The following is a 7500-nucleotide window of genomic DNA, read 5'->3' on the forward strand; positions in this document are numbered from 1 at the left end:
GGGCCAGCTGCTGCGCGCAGATCGGGTTGGTTAACGAGTTGCCCAGCCGACTTGGCGGCGCGCCGATGGGCATAATTAGTGTTGTCGGTGTGGGCGGTAAATTCAGGCGCCTCTTCGTTAACCGGCGCCGCTGCGTTCGACCGGAGCTAGCTCGCCTCGGTCGACGGGCGGCCCTCCGCTGGTGGTGGTCCCACCGTGGACGGATGCCGCGCCTCGACCGTGGCTCCCGCCCGCCCGCCCGCCCGGGACTCCAAGTCTCGGAGTCGGGACTCGCGGGGAGCTCCGGTGGTCCGGCCGAAAGTGTCGCCGGCCGGCCGGCCGGCCGGCACAGCCCTCCGAATCGGCCCCCTTACGGACTTCCGCATCGGGGCATTTGTCCGAAATTCATTCGGCCAAGGTTCCGACTCGGCGGCCCGGGCACCGGCAGGCTGCCCGAGGAGGGCGACCCCCCGGCCGGCAGAGGCCACCGAATCGGTCCCCATGCGGACTTCCGCCAGTGGGAATCGGTGGGAAAATCCGTCCGGCCGGACGGACGGGCGAAGTCGCCGTTCGCCCGTAAATGCCGCCGCGCGGCCCGGGTTAACGAAGTGGGGAGGCCCGTACCGCCTGTCGACCACTCCTAGGTGGTCGAGAAAAACGCCTCCCCATATATCTCCGGGAACCCCGCCAATGCCCCCGTACAGAAATTGCATGTGTCAAAGGGGCGGCCGAATCTGACCCCGGCGGCCGGGTCTCTGGAACTCCGGGCCGGCAGCGGCCGGCAAATCCGTCCCGCATCGGGACTTCCGAAGCAGAGTCGGTTAACGAATTGCACGCGGGTAAATGGTTAACCGCAGCCCGGGTCCGGACACCTGGCTCCCACACGACCCGTCTTTGGGGGAGGTGGGTGGGTGGGTGGGCCAGCTACAGCAGCCTCGCGAGGGCTTGGCTGTGGGCTCCCCGGTTGCCGAGCTGCAGTGTGCCGGCACAGACGAGCGCGTTGGCTGGCTGGCTGGCTGGCTGGGTCAGCGTCTTCGCCGGTATTCGCAGAAGGTGCTAGCAGGTCCAGGGGCGAATTAGCCGCGCGCCGCTGCGGGACCGACGTACGCCCAGTTACAAAGACTGGGCGTTTTAGGGTGAGGGTGAGGGTTAGGGTTAGTTAGGGCTAGTGTTAGGGTTAGGGCTGGCGTCAGGGTTAGGGTTAGGGTTAGTGGCAGGGTTAGGGTTAAGGTTTGGCTTGTGCTCCTGGCAGGTCCCCGCGCGCCATAGCTCGGCGGGCTGCCGCGAGGGGGCGTCTTCGGAGGGCCGTGCCGGCCGAGGGGCGGCTCCTCCGTCGGGACTACAGGAGGTCGCACCGCCCGTCGCAGTCCTCGGCAGACGTCGGAATTATTCCAAGTCCCGCCGCATTAGGGTTGGTTAACGACTTGTCCCGGCCGGGCTGGTTAACGACTTGTCTCGCCGACGTTGGTTAACGACTTGTCCCGGCAGGGCTGGTTAACGACTTGTCTCGCCGACGTTGGTTAACGATTTGCCAGGGCCCGGTCGGGCAACCCGATTGCCCGCCCGGGGATTGGGTTCGGGCTAGGGTTAGGGTTAGGGTTAGGGTTAGGGTTAGGGTTAGGGTTAGGGTTAGGGTTAGGGTTAGGGTTAGGGTTAGGGTTAGGGTTAGGGTTAGGGTTAGGGTTAGGGTTAGGGTTGGGGCTAGGGTTAGGGTTAGGGTCAGGGTTGGGGCTGGGGCTAGGGTTAGGGTTAGGGTCAGGGTTGGGGCTAGGGTTAGGGTTAGGGTTGGGGTTAGCTTTAGGGTTAGGGCTGGGGTTAGGGTTAGGGTTGGGGTTAGGGTTAGGGTTGGGGCTAGGGTCAGGGCTAGGGCTAGGATATGGGTTGGGGCTTGGGCTGGGGCTAGGGCTCGTGCTATGGCCAGGGTTAGTTTTAAGGTTTGGGTTGTGCTCCTGGCAGGTCCGCACGCGTCATACCTCGGCTGGCTTGCCGCGAGGGGACGTCTTCCGAGGGTCGTGCCGGCCGAGGGGCGGCTCCTCCGTCGGGACTACAGGAGGTCGCACCGCCCATCGCAGTCCTCGGCAGACGTCGAAATTATTCCAAGTCCCGCCGCATTAGGGTTGGTTAACGACTTGTCCCGGCCGGGCTGGTTAACGACTTGTCTCGCCGACGTTGGTTAACGACTTGTCCCGGCCGGGCTGGTTAACGACTTGTCTCGCCGACGTTGGTTAACGATTTGCCAGGGCCCGGTCGGGCAACCCGATTGCCCGCCCGGGGATTGGGTTCGGGCTAGGGTTAGGGTTAGGGTTAGGGTTAGGGTTAGGGTTAGGGTTAGGGTCAGGGTTAGGGTTAGGGTCGGGGTTGGGGTTAGGGCTCGGGTTAGGGCGGGGGTTAGGCTTAGAGCTGGGGTTAGGATTAGGGTTAGCGTTAGGGTTAGGGCTGGGGTTAGGGTTAGCGTTAGGGTTGGGGCTAGGGTCAGGGCTAGGGCTAGGATATGGGTTGGGGCTTGGGCTGGGGCTAGGGTTAGGGTTAGGGTTAGGGTTGGGGTTGGGGTTAGGGTTAGGGTTAGCGTTCGGGTTGGGGCTAGGGCTCGGGTGAGGGCGGGGGTTAGCTTTAGGGTTAGGGCTGGGGTTAGGGCTAGGGTTGGGGTTGGTGTTAGGGTTAGGGTTAGCGTTCGGGTTGGGGCTAGGGCTCGGGTTAGGGCGGGGGTTAGCTTTAGGGTTAGGGCTGGGGTTAGGGCTAGGGCTGGGTCTAGGGTCAGGGCTAGGCCTAGGATATGGGTTGGGGCTTGGGCTGGGGCTAGGGCTCGTGCTATAGCCAGGGTTAGTTTTAAGGTTTGGGTTGTGCTCCTGGCAGGTCCGCACGCGTCATACCTCGGCGGGTGGCCGCGAGGGGACGTCTTCGGAGGGCCGTGCCGGCCGAGGGGCGGCTCCTCCGTCGGGACTACAGGAGATCGCACCGCCCATCGCAGTCCTCGGCAGACGTCGAAATTATTCCAAGTCCCGCCGCATTAGGGTTGGTTAACGACTTGTCCCGGCCGGGCTGGTTAACGACTTGTCTCGCCGACGTTGGTTAACGACTTGTCCCGGCCGGGCTGGTTAACGACTTGTCTCGCCGACGTTGGTTAACGATTTGTCTCGCCGACGTTGGTTAACGACTTGTCCCGGCCGGGCTGGTTAACGACTTGTCTCGCCGACGTTGGTTAACGATTTGTCTCGCCGACGTTGGTTAACGACTTGTCCCGGCCGGGCTGGTTAACGACTTGTCTCGCCGACGTTGGTTAACGATTTGCCAGGGCCCGGGCGGGCAACCCGATTGCCCGCCCGGGGATTGGGTTCGGGCTAGGGTTAGGGTTAGGGTTAGGGTTGTGGTTGGGGTTAGGGCTCGGGTTAGGGCGGGGCTTAGGCTTAGAGCTGGGGTTAGGATTAGGGTTAGGGCTGGGGTTAGGGTGAGCGTTAGGGTTGGGGCTAGGGTTAGGGTTAGGGTTGGGGTTAGCTTTAGGGTTAGGGCTGGGGTTAGGGTTAGGGTTAGGGTTCGGGCTAGGGTCAGGGCTAGGGCTAGGATATGGGTTGGGGCTTGGGCTGGGGCTAGGGTTAGGGTTAGGGTTAGGGTTGGGGTTGGGGTTAGGGTTAGGGTTAGCGTTCGGGTTGGGGCTAGGGCTCGGGTTAGGGCGGGGGTTAGCTTTAGGGTTAGGGCTGGGGTTAGGGCTAGGGTTGGGGCTAGGGTCAGGGCTAGGCCTAGGATATGGGTTGGGGCTTGGGCTGGGGCTAGGGCTCGTGCTATGGCCAGGGTTAGTTTTAAGGTTTGGGTTGTGCTCCTGGCAGGTCCGCACGCGTCATACCTCGGCGGGTGGCCGCGAGGGGACGTCTTCGGAGGGCCGTGCCGGCCGAGGGGCGGCTCCTCCGTCGGGACTACAGGAGGTCGCACCGCCCATCGCAGTCCTCGGCAGACGTCGGAATTATTCCAAGTCCCGCCGCATTAGGGTTGGTTAACGACTTGTCCCGGCCGGGCTGGTTAACGATTTGTCTCGCCGGCGTTGGTTAACGATTTGTCTCGCCGACGTTGGTTAACGATTTGCCAGGGCCCGGTCGGGCAAACCGATTGCCCGCCCGGGGATTGGGTTCGGGCCAGGTTTAGGGTTAGGGTTAGGGCCAGGGCTAGGGTTAGGGCTGGGGTTAGGTCTAGGGTTAGGGTTAGGTTCAGGGTTAGGGCTGGGGTTAGGTTTAGGGTTAGGGCGGGGGTTAGGGTTAGCGTTAGGGTTAGGGCCTGGGTTAGGGTTACGGCTGGGGTTAGGGTTAGGGTTAGGGCTAGGGCTAGGATATGGGTTAGGGCTTGGGCTGGGGCTAGGGCTCGTGTTATGGCGCTCGGCCAAAACTACGGCTTCCGCCGAATTCAAAACCTACAAGGTCCCGCGGCGGGGAGCAGCCGGGGGACGTGTTGGGAGCGACGTTCGGACCGAGGGGCGGCACTTTCGGAGGGTGGACCGGAGGTCGGTTAACCAATCGTCACGAGCCGGGGAACGGAAGAACTGTTCGCGCCGGGCTGCTGCCTAAGTCTTTGTCCTGTTCTGCCCGTCAGCACCGGACCCGGTCGGTTACCGCAGAGCCGGCTCGGGACTGGTTAACGACTTGTCCCGGCCGGGCCGGTTAACCATTTCTCTCGCCGACGTCGGTTAACGATTTGCCTGAGCCCGGTCGGTTAACCAATTGTCACGAGCCGGCGAACGGAAGAACTGTCCGCGCCGGGCCGCTGCCTAAGTCTCTGTCCTGTTCTGCATGTCAGCACCGGACCCGGTCGGTTACCGCAGTGCCGGCTGGGGTCTGGTTAACGACTTGTCCCGGCCGGGCCGGTTAACCATTTGTCACGCCGAAGTTGGTTAACGACTTGTCCCGGCCGAGCCGGTTAACCATTTGTCTCGCCGACGTCGGTTAACGATTTGCCTGAGCCCGGTCGGTTAACCAATTGTCACCGAGCCGGCGAACGGAAGAACTGTCCGCGCCGGGCCGCTGCCCAAGTCTTTGTCCTGTTCTGCATGTCAGCACCGGACCCGGTCGGTTACCGCAGTGCCTGCTGGGGTCTGGTTAACGACTTGTCCCGGCCGGGCCGGTTAACCATTTGTCACGCCGAAGTTGGTTAACGACTTGTCCCGGCCGAGCCGGTTAACCATTTGTCTCGCCGACGTCGGTTAACGATTTGTCCCAGCCGGGCCGGTTAACCAATTGTCACGAGCCGGCGCGAACGGAAGAACTGTCCGCGCCGGGCCGCTGCCTAAGTCTTTGTCCTGTTCTGCATGTCAGCACCGGTCCCGGTCGGTCACCGCAGTGCCGGCTCGGGTCTGGTTAACGACTTGTCCCGGCCGGGCCGGTTAACCATTTGTCTCGCCGAAGTCGGTTAACGATTTGCCTGAGCCCGGTCGGTTAACCAATTGTCACCGAGCCGGCGAACGGAAGAACTGTCCGCGCCGGGCCGCTGCCCAAGTCTCTGTCCTGTTCTGCATGTCAGCACCGGACCCGGTCGGTTACCGCAGTGCCGGCTGGGGTCTGGTTAACGACTTGTCCCGGCCTGGCCGGTTAACCATTTGTCACGCCGAAGTTGGTTAACGACTTGTCCCGGCCGAGCCGGTTAACCATTTGTCTCGCCGACGTCGGTTAACGATTTGCCTGAGCCCGGTCGGTTAACCAATTGTCACCGAGCCGGCGAACGGAAGAACTGTCCGCGCCGGGCCGCTGCCCAAGTCTTTGTCCTGTTCTGCATGTCAGCACCGGACCCGGTCGGTTACCGCAGTGCCTGCTGGGGTCTGGTTAACGACTTGTCCCGGCCGGGCCGGTTAACCATTTGTCACGCCGAAGTTGGTTAACGACTTGTCCCGGCCGAGCCGGTTAACCATTTGTCTCGCCGACGTCGGTTAACGATTTGCCTGAGCCCGGTCGGTTAACCAATTGTCACCGAGCCGGCGAACGGAAGAACTGTCCGCGCCGGGCCGCTGCCCAAGTCTTTGTCCTGTTCTGCATGTCAGCACCGGACCCGGTCGGTTACCGCAGTGCCTGCTGGGGTCTGGTTAACGACTTGTCCCGGCCGGGCCGGTTAACCATTTGTCACGCCGAAGTTGGTTAACGACTTGTCCCGGCCGAGCCGGTTAACCATTTGTCTCGCCGACGTCGGTTAACGATTTGCCTGAGCCCGGTCGGTTAACCAATTGTCACCGAGCCGGCGAACGGAAGAACTGTCCGCGCCGGGCCGCTGCCCAAGTCTTTGTCCTGTTCTGCATGTCAGCACCGGACCCGGTCGGTTACCGCAGTGCCTGCTGGGGTCTGGTTAACGACTTGTCCCGGCCGGGCCGGTTAACCATTTGTCACGCCGAAGTTGGTTAACGACTTGTCCCGGCCGAGCCGGTTAACCATTTGTCACGCCGACGTCGGTTAACGATTTGCCTGAGCCCGGTCGGTTAACCAATTGTCACCGAGCCGGCGAACGGAAGAACTGTCCGCGCCGGGTCGCTGCCTAAGTCTCTGTCCTGTTCTGCATGACAGCACCGGACCCGGTCGGTTACCGAAGTGCCGGCTCGGGTCTGGTTAACGACTTGTCCCGGCCGGGCCGGTTAACCATTTGTCACGCCGAAGTTGGTTAACGACTTGTCCCGGCCGAGCCGGTTAACCATTTGTCTCGCCGACGTCGGTTAACGATTTGCCTGAGCCCGGTCGGTTAACCAATTGTCACCGAGCCGGCGAACGGAAGAACTGTCCGCGCCGGGCCGCTGCCCAAGTCTTTGTCCTGTTCTGCATGTCAGCACCGGACCCGGTCTGTTACCGCAGTGCCTGCTGGGGTCTGGTTAACGACTTGTCCCGGCCCGGCCGGTTAACCATTTGTCACGCCGAAGTTGGTTAACGACTTGTCCCGGTCGGGCCGGTTAACGATCTGCCAGGGCCCGGTCGGGAACTCGATTGCCCGCCCGGGGACTGTTGTCTTGCTCCACCGCACGGCCGGGGGGGTCGGTCGGCACGGCTAACGAGCCGTCCGAGAACTGCCGGTTAACCAGTTGCCCGGTGGCAATTCGTTAACTGAGTCCGCTCCGGAAGTCTGGATGCGGGTCGGATTTGAGGGTCGTAGCCGGGCAGGAGTTCCAGAGGCTCGGCAGCCGGGGTCAGATACGGCCGCCCCTTTGACACATGCAATTTCTGTACGGGGGCATTGGCGGGGTTTCCGGAGATTTACGGGGAGGCGTTTTTCTCGACCACTTAGGAGTGGTCGACGGGCGTTACGGGCCTCCCCACTTCGTTAACCCGGGCCGCGCGGCGGTATTTCCGCACGCTTCCCAAGGTCGCCCGTATGGATTTTCGGACGAATTCCCAATGGCGGAAGTCAGTCAGCGGGACGTATCCGCAGGCCCAAGCCGACCGAGGGGCAGCATATACGGGCTGACTACCGGTGCTCGGGCCGCCGAATCGAAACCTTGCCCGAATGATTTTCTGACAAAGTCCCGCGGCGGGGAGACGCGAGGGGACGAATTCGGAGGGTCGTGCCGGC

The sequence above is a fragment of the Hypanus sabinus genome, unplaced genomic scaffold (assembly GCF_030144855.1).
Source record: "Hypanus sabinus isolate sHypSab1 unplaced genomic scaffold, sHypSab1.hap1 scaffold_1841, whole genome shotgun sequence".
In the NCBI taxonomy this organism is placed as follows: domain Eukaryota; kingdom Metazoa; phylum Chordata; class Chondrichthyes; order Myliobatiformes; family Dasyatidae; genus Hypanus; species Hypanus sabinus.